This window comes from Rhinolophus sinicus, chromosome 13, assembly GCF_057876585.1.
Source record: "Rhinolophus sinicus isolate RSI-liver-muscle chromosome 13, RSI-T2T, whole genome shotgun sequence".
Lineage (NCBI taxonomy): Eukaryota > Metazoa > Chordata > Mammalia > Chiroptera > Rhinolophidae > Rhinolophus > Rhinolophus sinicus.
The window spans coordinates 25,992,200-26,009,948 of record NC_142513.1 but is presented as its reverse complement, the minus strand read 5'-3'; the positions used below and the strand labels follow the sequence as shown (position 1 = coordinate 26,009,948).

Genomic DNA, 17,749 nt, shown 5'->3' with positions numbered 1-17,749 from the left:
GAACTCAGACCCCAGCCTCAGCCATGGCCCCATCCCTAATATCAGATTGGACCTTGACCCTGACACCCATCAGACTGCCCTCAGTACTGTCTCAGCCTGACCATCCTACCCAGTTTTGGGGGTAGGGACAGGCATCAGAGATGAGGGCCATTAGCCATCCCCAAGCTCATAAAAGGGCCAAAGCATGGGTGCCTCATTCCTCAGAACCCTCCCACCAGCAACATTCTCTGGCCCTTACAGGCCAAGGTGAGGAAAGCGCTCTGGGCGGTCCCATCTTCCTTCCTGGAACTTAGACTTCTCTCCATTTTTGTCAGCCACATCTCTTCCCCACTACCAGATGCGTAAAGTCCCTAAAAGCACAACTTTAAAGGCTTTGTAAGCCTTTTCAGAAAAAGGGGAGCTTACACTGCATGGAGAGACGCAGCTAGACAGGATATTTGAGGGGACAGATCCAACGCTTGGCCCACACAGGCACGGGTGGCAAAGGGGGAGGGATTCTTGGAGAGGTCAGCACTTTGTGCAGCCTCTACTTCCCATGACGCTCTGCAAGATGGGACAGACCCAGGTGGATTGTTCCAGGACCCCAGCTTACAGCTGCCTGCAGGAAGAGACCCTGAAGACCACCTGCCTCTGGTTATTAAGGTTAGTTGGGGGTGGAGAAGGGAAGAGAATACAGAAAGAAGCCAGAGAAAAGGTAAGGTCTTCTGATGGGCATAAATAATGCTCAGCTGGCAGCTTTGATGACAGTGTAGCCAGAAAGAGAAACAGAGGTGGAGATGGGCCAGGGCAGAGCCTAGGACTGCATTCCTGCCTCCGTACCCTCCCCCAAACAGCTTTACCCCAAACTCCACCTTAGAGATCCCACCTTCAGCAAAAACAAATGAGTAGATCATGCTCTGACAATAGATCAGACCAGGTGGCAGTCATAATGGTTCTAAACACCCCCTATGAACCTTTCAAATTCTGGGCCAGCCGCACAGCTCAGCTTCCATCTCCAACCGCAGCTTGTCACACCCCACGCCCTGGTTTCCCATCTTTGTCTTCTTGCAGATGTCCTGTCTGGCAGGGTAGGCAGTTACCCCTTAGCCAGCAGGGCCCACAATATTCCCCTCTATCCCAGATCTTACAGAGGCAGACAGACCCCAGGCCCCTTCAGCCCAGAGAGAGGTCTGGGTCTGACATGATAACTATGCCACTCCTGGACACTCCTGGAGAAGATGAAACTGCCCAGCCAGTAGCCTCTGCCCCTAATCAGTGTGGCCTTTGGAAAGTCCATTGGCACTTGAGCCTCAGGTTCCCCATCTGTAAAATGGGAATAATTACCCCTACCCTGAGTGAGGCCCGAGCCCAGAATCTGTCAGCCAGCTTCCTGTGTTCCCCAGAAAAGTCCTAAAGGCACAGGTTTCACTGTGGCTCCCTTTAGCAACCCTTCGGAGGAGACTCCATGACCTAGATTCCCTCACTCTAAGCAGGACCTGACACCCCAACTCTGAACCCCCCTCCAGGAAGTCATCAACCACAGAATTACAAGAGTCCACAGAGCTGGCCATTATCCTGGTGACTACGTTGGTGTGAGACTGCCCTTGGGGATAGCAGACCAGGCCGTGAGCAGGAGAGGGCTGATGGGAAATGGAGCTCTCAGTCACTCACTTCCCTGGGAGGAAGTTCCCGTAAAAGGGCTGGACCTAGAGAAAAAAACAGCCTCAAAACAAAGTACCAGCCCTGTTCTGAGACCATGGCCTTTGAGAAATCTCAGAAAGATACACGTCACTCTCTCACACACACATACACACACACACATAATCATAAAAACATACTTTGCTATGTTTCGCTTGATGATCCTGCTTGATAAATAGTCCCCTCCTTTGGGGACACTTTATAGCACAATGGTTTTCATACAGGGTCTGGGGTCAGATCACTTGTTTTTGAATACCAGTGGTTTGAATCTCTACCACATATTAAATGAGTGACCTGAGCCTCAGTTTCCTCATCAGTACAATGAAGATAAAGAGTACCAGCCTCAGGGTTAAGTGGGACAATGCAGAGTGCTTAGCCCACAGCCAGGCATGTAGCAGCAGTAGTTTTTCTATTCCTACAGGCCCAACTCTGCACACTAGTGGGGTGACTGTGGGGAGGGCTGGGCCAGGACACCAGATGTGGTAGGGGCTAGGGAAAATCCAGCCAAGTAAGAGGTCATAGACACCTCCCCCCACCACCCTGGGCCACATGATGACTCCAGAGCAAGACCTGCAGGCCCCAGAGAGAACCAGCCACCCTGCAGTGACATTGCTATGGTCTGATGACAGGGAAGGAACAGAGGTTAGGAAAGAAGGGCCCCTCCATTAACTGGGAATGCTTGGTCCTCCCAGGTAACACTGTGAGGCTACAAGTGCAATGACAGGACGATCTGTGTGGTCACCACCCTCCAAGATGGCCCTCAATGATCCTTGCCTCCTAATACCTGTGCCTTAATATAGCCTCCTTCCAAGCTGACCTGTGTAACCAATAGGATATTGTAAAAATGATGGAGTGTGGCTTCCGAAACTAGTTCATAAAACACATTGTGGCTTCCACCTTGCTCTCTTCGACTGCTTGCTAAAGGGGAAACCAGTCACCACATCATAAGGACACTCAAGCAACCCTGTAGAAAGGCTCGTCAGGCGAGAAACTGAGTCCTCCTACCAAGAGCCAAACCACTTAGCAAAGCCTGTGAGTGAACCACCCTGGAAGCAAACACTCTGGCCCCAGTCAAGCCCTCACATGACTGCAGCCCCAGCCACCATCTTGACTGCAACCTCCTGAGAGGCCCTGAACCAGAAACACCCAACTAAACTGCTCCCAAAAACTATGAAGATAATAAATGTTTATTGCTATGTTAACCCACTAAGTTTTAGAGTAGTTTATTACGCAACAATAGATAACTAATACAGCCATCAGTTCTCTCTCCCTGGGGAACCCCCCAGGGTAGGAATCCTCAGATAAAACCCCCATTTCACTCAGGGCCCAGCTCCCTCTTTTCTGAAATTCGGGACTGGGGTGGAGTGAGTAGAGAGCCTGGGCCAGGCTTACAAGGCCCAGAGGACAGAAGCTCCTTCCTAGCCAGTGCATTAGACTCAACTAGAGATTAGTATAAAAGACTGAAACCCAACCCCCACTCTGAGTCATCTAAATCAGACTCTTTGGGAGTGGGTCCCATTGTGGATATTTTTTTAAGGGCCCTAGATGATGGTGACATATAGCCAAGGTTAAGAATCACTACTCTACAGTAGGCTCCAAAGGCAGGCTCCAGGCTAGCCCAGAAACATGGTGTTCACCTGTGCAGGAGAGGAGGAGGCAGAGAGAGCAGCAGGACAGGAAGTGCCCAAGGTCCACTCCCCCAATCCCCTTAAACTGAGGGTCTCCCTCTATCCCCAAGCCCCTGCAGCTGCCCAGCTCCCTAAGCGCTCTTCATTCCATAGCTGCAATGCACCTCAAGCCAGATAGGGACAACCTCTGCCCTTTGAGAGGACTCCGGGTACAGGATGGGGTCTAGCTCTGAGTGATCTTGGGGAAGACTGTTTCCTCATCTGTAAAATGGGGATTGCCATCACACCTGCTCTGCACTCTCTGGGGTCCTAGGTATCTTTAGAAAGATTTCTATGTGTTGTCTCCCCCAAGACACAGCCCTGGGGAGAATACAGCAATGGATCAAACAAACAAGGCCACAGCCAGTTCACTCACAGGTACAACATAGTGATAAGGACTTGATATGGATGGATTGTGATAGAGAATGTGGAGGAAGATAGGAAGGGGCACTTAATGGGGGCAGGGAGAGGGGTCAGATGAGATTTCCACGAGAGACATGAGAAGTGAGTTCCAGGCGGTGGGAACAGCATGTGCAAAGGCTCAGAGGCGTTGCTTACAAGATCAATTCTCAACATCACTTTTCCCTCCCTCCAAGACTCAACCTGCTGCATTTCAGTCTCACCTGGCCACTCACCTGACATTCCTCCACAGCTGCAGCAGCCACCACCTGAGCTACAGTGCAGGCCTAGAGGGCTTGCCCTGAGCTTCCCCAAGTAAGTCAGCCACACACGTAAACTCACCCTTGTGGGGGCACGCCCAGGAGAAAGGGCAAAGTGGCCCCAGGTCCCCAGAGAACACAAGACCTCACAGGCAGTGGAGTGTGGAGCATGACCCCTCTCCCAGCCCCATTTCATCAGGTATCACCTGCAGTCCCAACCCTCCAGACAAAGTGAGAGGGGGTGGGCAGGACGGTCACACAGTCACTCAGCAAACAGTGCAGGCTCTGTACAGCCAGTGCACAGTGCAGTGAGAAGTCTGGGTGGGCACATGACATCATGGGGTCCCCCCTTATCCACAATTTTGCTTTCCCAGTTTCAGTTACCTATGGTCAACAGCAGTCCAAAAATATTTAATGGAAAAATCCAGAAGTCAACAATTCATAAGTTTTAAATTGTGCGTTGTTCTGAGCAGTGTGATGAAATTTCACACCATCCCATTCCATCCTGCCTGGGATGTAAATCATCCCTTTGTCCACTACATCCACACTGTACATATAGCACAATATGATATTTGACAGGGAGAGAGAGAGACCACATTCACAAACTTTTATGATAATATTTTGTTATAATTATTCCACTATTAGTTATTGTTGTTAATCTCTTAGTGTATCTAATTTATAAATTAAACTCTATCATAGGTATGTATGTATAAGAAAAAAACATCGTAACAGACGGCTTGGTACAATCTCTGGTTTCAGACAAACACTGGGAGTCTTGGAACATATCCCCTGTGGATAATGGGGGAACTACTGTACACTTAAAAATGGTTAAAATGGTAAATGTTATGTTATGTACATTTTCCCACAATAGAAAACAACAAACAGTTTAGTGAGTACTACTCTGGCACTCAGACTACAGCAACAGTCAGAAGCCTCCCCATGGAGGATCTAACAGATCAGGGGTGACAGGTGCTACAAGAAAAGCAGGGTGATGGGAGAGGCAGCTGCTCTGTGTGGTGAAGTCAGGGAAGCCTCTCTGAGAAGGTGACAATGGAGCAGAGGAAGTGACAGGCAGGAGGGGATCAGAGGGTGAAAGTGCTACAGTGACCCCCTGGGAACTTGCTAAATGACAGGATATGGGGGCGAGAGCAAGAGCAGGGTCAGGATGACTTGGGTGACCAGTCATGACACCACAAGGACAAACCCTGTCGAGTTCTGTGTCAACTGGTTATCCCCTTTCTCCTTGACAACAAGCCTGTGGGGTAAGAAAGACAAGAAACTGAGGCCAAATAACTTGGTATAAGACCTGCAGGTGGGAGGAGGGCCCAGGTGGTCTAATTGCAGAGCCCAGTTCTCCCCTCAGGGCTATCACCAGCATTGAGAATGCTTTTCCAGGCCACCTCTCATTGCAATGCCCAGCATACCCCCAAACACATGGTCCGGAGCCCCGCTCCCAGCCCCCTTCTTCAGGCGTCACCTGCAGGCACCACCCTGACCGGCCCCTGACTTGGGTTAGCGTCCCCACCTATTCTGCACCTGGAGCACTTGAAGCCTGGGAGGTGTAAGCTGGCAGATGAGGAGGTGGCTTCCCTGCCAGGTTTCTCCCCTCTCCCTGCCAGGAGCCACAGCCCCACAATTCTAGGGTGAAGGGGGCTGCCCAGTCAGCACTTTCCACTGACTCTTTCAAAACCACTGACAAGAACTGAGGCTTGTGAGACAAACTCAAGCCCGGGCGCAGTTCCCCCTTGCTGGCCCCTCGTGACTCTGCACAAAGCCTGTCTGTGCTTCAGCTCCAGCCCCGGGGAGGAGGGAGCTCTCCTGCAAGCCCATCCTCTCTCCAGAGCCACGGGGTCCCCACTCTGCCCAGCCCAGGACCCGTGCTCCCTGCCCCCAACGAGACACTGCAGCCCTGACAGGAGAGCTGAGTGTCCAAGGCTTGCTGATTCCAGGCAGGTTTTGTGGGAAGGGGTCCCCCTCCACTGTAAACTCTTTTCTCATAAAGCTCCCTCTCCTATGGCCCCCACTCAGCACAGTTTATCACAAAGTGAAGGTGGCACACATGATAACAAAAGGCAAAAAGGAAAACAAAAACATCCCCCCAAAATGCAGGCACCATATGAACCTCGTAGCAAACTTCTGTTTATTGAGCCCTTCCTGCACCAGGCCCCGCGCTGAGCAGTCTCCGTTCATGCCATCATTTAATACTCCCCAACACCCAGGTACCCATTTTACAGAGGAGGGAACAGGCTCAGAGAGGTTCACAGAAGTGATGGAGGCCACCCAGACAGAGTGATAATACTGAGGCTTGACAATACTGAGAGCTCATCTCTTGCTCCCCAGCACTTACTCGGTTCTCAGGCCCCTATCAGCCTCCAGGAACAGCAGGCATGAGGAAAGCCCTGGCCTGCCACTTCTCCTGTCCCACCCCTCCCCACAGACTGACACTACACACTTTGTGCCAAGCACTTGGGGCTGCCCTGCATGACGTGTCCCCAAGCCTGGCTGCTCCACCAAAACCTAGGGCTGCCAAGGGGAGGCCACCTGCCTCCTGCTCAGGGTGATAGTGGGGTCGGCTTCAGGCCACCCGAGTCTCCCTGCCTCATGGGGACTGGCTCAAGGCTTGCCAGGCACTACACTATGCCAGGCCACAGCCCTCTGCCCTTGGCTTCATCCTCCATAAACAGGGACAGGGACAGTGGTCTAATTGCTGTGCCTGCACACACACACAAAAAAATTCTAAGAGCAACTAACTCATACTTCCCTCTAGATTGTCACCTCTCTCAGTGGCCCAAGATTTTCCCCACCTGGTAACTTCAGGATGGTGTAACTGTGCTCCTCTAACAAATCCTACCGTGTTTCCCCGGAAATAAGACCGAACCAGAAAACAAGCCCTCGCATGATTTTTTAGGAGGACATCCCCTGAACATAAGCTCTAATGCATCTTTTGGAGCAAAATTTAATATGAGACCCAGTCTTATTTTCGGGGAAACACGGTAACACAGCATCTCCTAACAAAAGCTCACCCAATAAAGGCCTCTCCGTAAAGTTCAACCCTGAAGCAGAACTCTAGCAAGAGCTGGAACCAAGTCTGAAAAGCCAATGGTGTTCATTTCAAAATGCACACGTGGGCCCTGACCCCACGATTTAATCTATAAAACACCTACAGTTAAGATACTGAGCCTGTACAATAAATATATTCTTCAAGTCCTTTTGTTTAGTTCACAGAGAGACTTAATAATTCGCCAGCTTTTGAAGTCAAGAAATGCTTGTTCTTACAATTTTATCATCGTTATCACTATTTTTCCCTGAGCACGTCTGAGGTACAGAACAGAGTGCTAAGCATTTCACGTGGAATATATCAGTGAATCCTCATGTCAATACCCTCATCCTACAGAGGAGGAAACCGAGGTTCAGAGAGGTCCCATACCTGCCATCTGACATAAAGCGCTCCAAAATTCACTTAGTAAAATACTAAGCCTCAGACTTCACATTATTTTAAAACCAAGGAATGAGTTGAGTTCATTGTCTTGAGTTACTTTTTCAGATTAAGTCAAAAGTTTTCCATTCATAGTGTATGATTTTTTAAATCAATTTTTCCAAAATTTTCAAAGAGAGTAGAAAGGATCTGTATGTTTAACATTTAAAGGCCTCATTTAAAAATCTTTCCTCAGAATGTTCGCCCATTGATGGTCCTGAGTGTCTCTGCCTGAGTCATCTTAAAATCTAGCTGACTCAAGGTCTAGTTTTTTGCCAGTCCAAAAGCACCATCAGCACCTTCTCCCTGAGGTCAGGAGTTGGGCTGGGCTTGCTTGAGGGGGAAGTTCTGGTTGTGGTGGGGAGGCTCTGAGGGGTCTGTGAGGTGAAGAACAGGCCCCTGACGAGATATCCTAGAACTGGGGTTGGAGACCCAGTCATTCCATTCATTGGCACTGCCAGTGTCCCCGTCTGTGAAATGGGGTAATAGCTCGGGCTCTATGGGGCCATAGTTCCTGAGGCAGGAACTATGGATCTGCCAAGGCTTGGCCCAAAAGTGGTAGAGAGTGGCTAGGTTCTTTGTTCTGTTTTCTAATAAATTACAGTTCATTTCCAAGTGCTTCTTCTCCTGGGCTTAAATCACACCTTCCTTAACACCCTCCTCCAAGAATTAGCTAGAAGATAAAAGAATCTGGACTGAGGGGGCATGGGGGCTGCACTCCCCAGCCCAGGACACCCTACTCTGGCTGACCCAAATGCTTTTTACTTCCTCCCCTGTCCTCCCAGCCTTTTTAGAGACAGCAGGAAAAGCCCTGGGCTCCAACTGTTTGAGGAAGAAAGAGGAAGAAAACGAGGAGGAGGGCGAAGGAGGACACGAGAGTGTCGTGTCGCTGTGCTGGGTAAGCAAGCTCACTGAGCATCCTCTGCCAGGGCCCTCCTGTCTGCCCAACTTTGAACCATGAAAGCAACTTCTCCTGGGTCACTGTTTGAAATGCCACACCCTGTCACCCCCACCTGAGCTGCTGAACAAAGAGTCCTCACACTTCAGAGGAAATGAGGTGTGGCAAGGGACAAGGCAGGGTGGACTCACTGAGGCCCTCAGCCACAGGGGAGGAGGTGGGGAAAGGAGCAGGGGCCCTGGAACTCCCCTCACCCCTTTCCTGCACTTGCAACACCCTGCCAGGAAGGCAACAGGATGAAATTCCCAACCTTTGGGAGAAAATGACTCAGAGCTCTGAGAATCTAAAGACAGGGGTCATATAAGCAACTCGACCCCGGCCAGTGCTTTGAGTTGTGAAGGGGCATAAACTATTCTATGAGGAAGGCCTAAGGGGGTCCTGCCCCCCAAACCACCATCACAGCCCTGCCAAGCTTCTCACTAAAGCGCTGCTCTCATCAAACCACTGCGACGCTCAAAAACCTTTGATGACTCCCCATGGCCTAATGAATGAAGGTAGACCTCCTCAGGGGACACCTCCTCCCTGCCCTCAGTCTCTGTCTCCTACACCCCACATGATGCTCTGAAATCCACACTCAGACGAGGCCCACAGAGGCCAGGGTGGCCTGAAAAATTACTGCATTCTGCCCAAATCTCCTGATCCTGCCAGCCATTCCTCTAGGAAGTCAGTCCTGGCTCCCCTCGCCCACACTTTTCTTCTCCTCTCCAGAAGCTAACTCTTCTGGTCTAATTAGGACCCACCTCAAGCCTCATCATGCTCTCGGCTGGCTTTTGTGCCTCTCATGATTCTGACCACTGTCCCGTTCCCTGGGTCCCTCCTGGAGACACTACCTGCAGCCATGTCAGTCACACTAAGAGCAGCCAATAGAGATATTCGATATCACAATGACCCTACGAGGGAAATAATGTTATTCCCACAGTACAAATGAGGAAACTGAGGCACTGAGAGGTCACAACCCTGCTCTCCGAGATGAACAGCTGGGAGAGAATTTGTAGAGCAAGGAGATGGTAGGAGTGGTGGGGTGGGAGGCACTCCCAGAATCCCAAAGACCAGGGCCTGGTTACCATTGAGTCTTAGGCACCAGACAGGTCCTCTGAGGTCCCTTCCTCACCCACCCAGTGAAGCCGAACGGTTGCCACAAGAACCCAGGGCTGGCTCTGGGCCCCAGTCCTCTCCAGGCTGTCCCTCCCTCTGCAGTGCCCTTTTCTTCCACTGACCCTCCAAATGGTACCCATCCTACCAAGTCCACCTCCCCCAAGAAGCTATCCATCCACCTTCCCTTCCTTCCCTGGCACTTCTGGGCCCACCCATCACTCATTTATGGTCTTTTGTGGGGCAGCATCCTTCCACATCAACTCTTCCCCCCGGGTGTTTTCCTGGTCAGTGGGATATTATTAGGAAGTATTTAAAAAAAGAAAAAAAGATCTCTATGGTCAAATCAATTTGGGAAACATCAAATAATTTCTTTTCTGCAGGACTTGTCAGAGCCTTTAATTCTCTTAAAAGCATTTTGAATCTCCCACCCAGCAGTGGAGTGAATTTCCCAGTTCCTATCCTTATTTGTTCTCTGAACCCTTGAGGTTTCTCAGAACAGTCTTTGAGAAATGCCACACAGGCAGGCACTGGGCCCTGCGGACCTTTTATAAGGTATGTGGTACATTTGGGGAACTTAGCCTGAGAGTCCCTCTTGGCACTGCCCAGGGCTGCAGAACCTTTGCCTTCGTGTCTGCCCTTCCCACTTTCCTTTGGGCGAGATGACTGCCGACTATCTTGCCAATGTCTAGAGGGACCTCATCTCTCCAGTGCCCTCAGATACCACTCCCCAGGCTATGCTGAGCCCAGAGAACGAGGGACCTTCGGAGACCCCAAAGCAAGCTAGACAGTTCTTCCATGCAAATTGCTCATTCTACTCTATCATTAGCATTCAAGTTTTAATAGTAAACCAAAATTAAAGAGTATTAAGCTGCCATTCTGGGAAGAAGCAGTGCCCCACCCCACCCCAACAAACCCTATGACCCTCTCCCCTCCTCCCCAGGTCAAGGACTAAATCCCTCAATTTATAGGAAACTGTGGCCTAAGCAGGGAGCAGTCACTTGCCTGTAGTGGCCCAGCCAGAGGCAGAGCAGAGAGAAGCATCTGGGCCTTCCCACGTCCAGGTGTACGAGGGACGGGTCCTGGTGGGAGAAGATCCCAACAGTGGCTCAGGTAACCATCGGCAGTGGCTACAAGGACTCACACAGGCTGGGGTAAAGGACGCCGGGTACAGCTCAGCGGCTGAGTAGAATCTGGGGGCTTTTAGAAGATGGCATGTCGGGCTGAAGTCAGCTGTTTACCCAATCTCCCTGGCCCCACCGTGAATGGCTAGAGGAAGAGTGCTCACCCCAGATCAGCTACCCACAGGGCTGGGTTCAGCTGTGGGCAAAGATAAGATGCCCTATGTGCCTCCTGCCTGTCATCCTGCCCTGGGGCCGTTACCTAAGATACCCTCCCGTTATCTTGTGAGTTCCTCACAGTCAGGTGCCCCGGAAATCAAGCCTGTGTCCTGGCCTGAGACCCAAGGCCCCAGAGACCCCTCACCTAGCCCCACCTACCAGTAGAGCAGCCCCCTGCTTCCCACACCCTCTACACACTCCCCTCTGCCCTGCTCCCACCTCAGGTCCAATACAAGCAGTCCGTGCACCTCCCCAAACAGTCCATAGGAGCCAGGACAGGCCTCTTTGCCTGTTCCAGGTCCCACCCGACCTGCACTTGCCTGGCCCTCAAGTTGCCAGCCTTAACCCTTGCTACACAAAGAAGGCCCGTGGGCCAGCAACATCGCACCACCCGGATCTTGTTAGAAATGCAGAGTCTCAGGCCCCACCCTAGACCTGCTGAACTAGAATCTGCATTTTAACAAGCTGCCTAGGTCATCCCTGTGTATGTTCGAGTTTGAGAAGCACTTTTATAGGCCACTGTTCCAATCAAGTCATTGCACCCGGAGCCTATAACCTTCAATGGCTCCCTGGTGCCTAGTGAATCAAGTCCAGACTCAGCAGCTTAGCAGTCAAGGCCTTCCCCAGCCTGGCTTTAACCCACTTCTTCAGGCTTGGGCTTCCCCTCTGTCTTGGGAATGTCATCATCACCACAGTCAGCCAAAGCCACCCAAGACTTCAGGACCCTCTAAAAGCACTACCTCCTCCTCCAGGACGCTGGTCTGAACTGCACCTTATCATATCACACCCAGCATGGCTCACTCTTATTTCTTAGAGAGTGGGGATCCTGTCCTGTGTTCCCAGTGGCTGTGAGTACCAAGCCAGGGCATTAGAGATGCCAAATGATGACCAAAGGTAACAAGGCCCAGCATCCAGTTGTCAAGAAGCCCACCCTCCGCTCTAGCCTGCCAGCTTCTGGCTCTGCCACAACCTTCACCTCAAAGCAGCAGAAAGAGACTTGGGCAGCGTGGCTAAGCCGCCTGCATACTCCCTGCCAGACCCATGCACCAGTTGAGCTTCCAGCAGCAATGTCCTTACTCTGTGCCTCAGTTTCCCAAAATGCAGAGGAGAAGCCACCAACTCTGCCTCCCTCTTTTCCTGGAGGGCTGGCAGAATCTGTCAAGATAGAAAAGCAGATCCCTTAAACTCTAGGGTTCAGAATTTGGAACAAAGAGATTCCATCCTTGTGTGTTCAGCAAATCCTCACTCGGCCAGCCAGCCAGGCCCCTGGGAGCCCAAGTCACCTGCCCAGAGGCATTCTCATGACCAAACAGGAAAGCCTCGCAGGACAGGGCTGCCACACCTTCCTCTTGGCTCCCTCCTTCCTGGCCCCGTTCCTCAGGGCTGGTGTCCCATGGGAAGTCCTTCACACTGGGTCTGTAAGAAGACACTCAAGCACGTAACCTTAAGGAGTTCCCAGCTTCCACAACCTCTGGGGAAAAAGGGAAAAAAGCCTCTCTAATCCCATTTTACAGACAGACTAAAAGAGGTAAGGACAGGGCCACCAGTGAAGTACATTAAGCTCTCAGCAGGTCCCATTTCTCTGTTCCCCTAGCTCAGCTCCCACATTCAACCCAACCCCACCCTGACCCCCATCCAGGCTTCCCAAGGCCAAGTGTGAAATTCAACCTCACGATATCCTAGATGGAATCCAAAACAGGCCAGTTTATCTGCAGAGCTCCTACCTGACCTCCCTGGCTCTCTGGAGGGAGATAAAGAGAGAAGTGAGGCAACGCTAAACCCAGAGGGGTGACATTCTACTGTTTCCCCGAAAATAAGACCTAGCCGGACAATGAGCTCTAATGCGTCTTTTGGAGCAAAAATTAATATAAGACCTAGTCTTATTTTAGTATAAGACCCAGTCAATATAATATAATATAATATAATATAATATAATATAATATAATATAATATAATATAATATATTAATTTTTGCTCCAAAAGACGCATTAGAGCTGATTGGCTAGGTCTTATTTTCAGGGAAACACGGTAATGGTAGCATCTCAAGCAGAGAGTTGTTTTGTACCAGAAGCAGTTGACCTCCCCAGCACCCTGAAATCACAATGTGCATAACACCCAACTACTCGGCCTGGGCCTACGGCCCTCCTGGAAGAAAAGGTAGTACATGAAGCAGAGAAACTCAGCTGCCCACTCTGAGCAAGGACCCCTTCTACTTTAGAGGGCATGACTTCTTTCCTACCTCCCCAGTCCCCAAGGCCAGGCACCTCAGGAAGTCTGGGAAACCCACTTGTTTGTTAAGACAACTTCAGCTGGGCCGTATCTGAGAGGCACGAGAGTCATAGTAGAGTGAGGTGCTTTAGAGCTTGGATTCTGGAGCCAGATTGAGTGGGTTCAAATCCTCGCTCTGTCGCTACTGTGTTGGATTACTGTGCTTCAGTTTTCCCGTCTGTTAAATGGGAATAAGACCTACCCTAGAGAACTGTTAAGATGATTAAAGCAGTTAATACTTGCACAGTCCTTAGAACATTGTCTGGCACCCACTGAATAGATGAGGGCCCTGGCACAGCCTCTTGGCCTCTGCCTGATTTCTCCCACCCAGGATACCCTCCTTGTTCCCACCTGTCCGAGCTCAAAGACTTTCCTAGGCATGCCAGCCCAATTTTAGATCTGGACCTCCATCCCCTAGTTTCAGTGCTCACCTCACAATGTCATCTTGGTCCATCACCAGTCTGCCTGGCCAGCACCCAGTTCCCCTCCCTCCCAGATCTGAGGTCTCCTGGCTCTCAGCCCTCCATTCTGAGAGCACCAGCCACACAATTCAATTCTCAGCTGGTTCCTCTATGCAAAGAGGAGAGCTGTAGGTAGAAAGACAAGGGTCTATAGAGAGATACCCAGCCCCAGCTTCTTCTTCCCTTTCAACTCCCTGTCCCCCAAGGCTAGGCACCCAGCAGTCACCCAAGAGAGTAGCTTGAAATAAATCCCCAGCTGCCCGGGCCACTCTCATCTCCTGAGTTAGCGAACACACACACCCCTCTATTAACCCAGCCTGGATTTCCACCAAAGAAAGCAAAGGAAGTCATTTATTCCCAACCCACAGCTACCCACACCACTCCACATCCCCCAGGTCCCCAATTTCTCCCTAGGCATACGGGCTTGCCTTCAAGACACTTGTACCTTCTTCACTTCCCTTTTCCACACCCGACTGGCCCCCTCAGATTCTTGCAGCCATTTGCACAACTGCTTTTGTGGAAAAAAAATTAAAATCCTCATTGTCACTTGAGGTTTAAAGGGGACTCCTGAGCTGATGGCAATACCCACCTCTTTCTGCCCAGCCCAGCCCAGCCCAGACCTTCCTACCTGGCGCAAGATTTCCTGAGCAGCAGCTACATGCCAGGTACTGTGTTAGATGCTCCAGATACAGCAGTGGGCCGTTTGGTCAAGGTTCTAACCCTTGAGAAGCCGGACGAAGTAAAACAACAACTATAACAAATGGTTACGGACTGTGATAAATATAAGGAAGAAAGTAAAGCAGGTGCTGTGATGAATTACAGGACAGAGAGGGACCCTCTACCAAGACTGGGAAGGCATATGAGAAAGGCATATTTAAGGTGAGACCTGCAAAATAAGGAGGAGCCAAGCTAGCCCAGTAGAAAACTCTGGAAGAACATTCTTCGCAGAGAAAATAGCACAAGCAAAGGCCCTAGGGCAGGAAAAGTCTTCGAAAGTTCAAAGGCAAAGTGATTCAGGTGTGGCTGACAGGAAGAATGCAAAGGGACAAGGCTGGAGAAGGTCAAAAGGGCCCAGATCATGGAGGGTCTGAGAGGCCATGGGAAAGTTTTGAAATTTTATTCCAAGTGCAACAGAGAGTTATGGAGGGCTATTTAGAGGAATGAGATTATCTAATCAATATTTTCCTAAATACTTCTCTGTTGAAATGGATTAGAGGAGGGCAAGTGCGGACTTAGGGAAAGCAGACAGCAACTACTACAGCATTCAGGCAAGACATAAAAGGTAGCTTGGCCTGTGGCAGTAGCCGAGGGCGGTTGAAGTGGAGTCAGAGTTTGATGAACAGGTCTGAGATAGATTTTGCAGAAAGAACCAAAAGGATTTGCCGTTGGACTGGATGTGGGGAGGGAGACAAAGCGGGGAGCTGATGCCACCTTGTTTCCTGTCTTTAAAGCTGGGTGGGTTTACTGAGATGAGAAGGCCTGAGGACGGTCATGTTTGAGGAGTGCAGTCAGGCTTCTGTTTCAACTGTGTGAAGTTTTTCATACCTCTGACACATCCAGGACACCATAAATCATCAGATGGGTGGTTGGACAGAGAGGCTAGGGATAAAATTTGCTACTTAAAATCATGAGAATGAAAATGATGTACATTCAGGATCTGTATTGTTGTAAATGAATGCTTGGTTTTAAAAATCCTAAGAAAGAATGAGAACATGGTGGGGTATGTAAGAGAAGGGAGCCAGGAGAGAGGAGGGGGCTGAGGAGAGAGCCCTGAGATCCCCCAACATTTGGAGCTGAGTGAAGTTGTCCCCAAAGAGGACTAAGAAAGAACTAGCCAGGGAAAGAGAAGAAAACCAGGAAAAGCCAAGGGAGATTATTGGTTCTAGAAGAAGAGAATGACCAACAAGACAAAGGGAGGTCAAGGAAGACGTGGTGGGGTGGGAAGAGAATCACTCGAGACCTTGACTGGGGCAGTTTCAGTGAAGTGGTGGGACAGAAGCCAGGTCAAGTAGGCTGAGGAACCAAAGGGATGTGCTTCCGAGGAGCAAGTCCAGACAGCTCTCTGGAGAAGCTTTGCTGTGAGGAGTGGAGAAGTGGGTCTGTTGCTGGAGGAGAATGAGGAACGAAGGCAAAAAGGGGACTATGAAATGGGGGTGGGGATGGAGGAGGGCGCCAAAGTATGTTCTTATACTGTTGTGAATGATTAAGGGGGAAAGAAGCCACTTCTCACACTAGAGAGAGAAGTAACTGAAGAAAGGGGGATTTGGAGCGGACCACGTTGGGGCCCAAGTGGAGGCATGGGCCTGTGGCAGGAATTGGGATGCTTCCTACCCCTAACAAGGGAGAAGAAGAGAGGAAGGGGGGCCAAGGAGGCAGACTGCAAATGTGAGGCCTTCACTGTACACATTTTCAGATGCACGCCTACACCCTCCATTCGTGCCCACTCCAGTGACCCCTGAGGCACCTGCCTTGTTTCACTGCTTGGACAAGTGGCCCTCCCACGGGCTGGCATGGGATGTGCCAGCACCAGCAGGTTCTGCAAACAACCTGTGGACACATCTTACCATACGGTCCAGCCACTGTGCTTACCTCATCAGGCGGTGCCCCATCCTGGTGCAAGCTAGGAAGGGGTCCACGGGACCCTCACCCGCTCCATCAGGGCCTCAGCCCCCAACTCAGAGCAGTGACCTCCCTCAGCCCCTCCCCCAAAGTGAGCTCTCAACACACTATCCCTTTCCGAGTGTGGCTATCACCAAGCCTGGCGCAGCCCGTGAGCCCTTAGTTGGCCCATTGGAGAGAGCTGCTCCCCACCCCAGCGCCCGCGAGGAGACCACCCGTACGTCCGGAGGGAGGGCGGCCCAGCCTCAACCCGTGTCCCAGCCGTCGCCCCGCAGCCTTCTCTTCTCTCCCCAGCGCCCACCCTCTGGACCGCCCGAGTCGTCGCGGGGCGTCGGCGCCCGGCTTTGTCTGCGCCCACGGAGCGCGCCTGCCGAGCGCCCGGGGCGCTCCCCAGCCGCACGTAGCTCGCAGGGGCCGGCCTGCCCTCCACCCCGGCGCGCTGCCCGGGCTCGCGCAGCCCCCTCCCGAGATCACGGTCCCTGGGGCCCGACCACCGCCTCCCCCGACGCCGGCGAGGTGGGCGCGGCGCCCACAGCTCTCCGCAAGCCTCGGGGAACGCCGCGCACCTAGCCCTCCGGCCCCAGCGCCGCGCTGGCTGCCGGAGCTCCGGGCCGGCGGAGCCTTCGGGGCTGCTCCGGGGCCCTCACCCCGCGTAACTGCCGCAGACCCTGCCGACCCCCCAACGAGGGCCGGGCGCCGGGGGCTGGGGCCGGAGAGCCGGCGCGCCGTACCTTTCCCTGCTGAGCCCGGGAAGTGAGTCTGCCGCGAGCGGCGCTCCAGCCTCGGCCTCCTCCGCCTCCCCTCCTTCTTCAACCGCCTGGCTTCCTCCTCCAGCCGCCACCGGGACCGTAGGGGCCCAAGCCAGCCGCCGCGGCCTGTGTGGGGCCCCGCTCCGCCTAGTGTCCCCAGCCCACCCCGCCCGGTCCGCTCCGGCCCGGCCCCCGCTCCGCCTCGGGGCGGGAACGCACCCAGCTCCTCCCCGGGCCCGCCCCGCCGGAGGCGGGGAAGCTGGTGGCCGCCGGGACCGAGGACCATGGTGCCCCGGCCTCGGATCCCCAGCCTGGCGCTTCCCACCAGGGCCCCACAGCCCTCTACTGCAGTCAAGCTGAGCGCCAAACGTCCCCACCCATCCTGGAAAGAAAAGGAGCGGACCCAGCCCTGCCCACCCTGTGCTGGGCAAAACATAAGGTCGAGCTTTCCTGCCAGGCATCCAACAGAGCTAGGACGGGGGCCTCAGTTTACCCGCAGAGTTTGGAATCGCCCTTTCGAAAGGAAGGGGCGCACCTCTCTCGTCCCAGAGTTGTCTTCACTCCCTCAGACCAGGGTTTGGGGCCACCGCCAATCTCATTTTCTCCCCAACAGCGCTGCCGTATCCACCACCCGGCCCCCTAGCCTCCTAGAATCAATCTCAGACCCGCAACAGCAGGGGGTAGGGGGGCACTCAAATCGCCACAGCCTGTCTCTTCGCGGCCCACGGGCTGTCAGTGGAAATAGCCTCTTTAAGAAAATATCTTTCACTGGCACCCACTGCCT

The 17,749-nt window shown here is 52.3% G+C and overlaps 1 protein-coding gene across 8 annotated transcripts in view; it reads right to left on the bottom strand.

The window, feature by feature from the left end:
• The window catches only part of SMOX (spermine oxidase), a 35,090-nt gene extending 17,926 nt beyond the window's left edge, over window positions 1-17,164 (bottom strand). For 3 of the 8 annotated variants that reach the window (XM_019733802.2, XM_019733803.3, XM_019733799.2), the window contains exon 1: window positions 16,948-17,164. The gene's annotated coding sequence lies outside the window, so the exon portion shown is untranslated. Of the gene's footprint in view, window positions 1-10,533; window positions 10,611-16,947 lie in introns of all 8 variants that reach the window. The other 5 variants (XM_074317229.2, XM_074317231.2, XM_074317232.2 and 2 more) reach the window with 5 other exon arrangements.
• Between the last annotated feature and the right edge of the window lie 585 nt (window positions 17,165-17,749).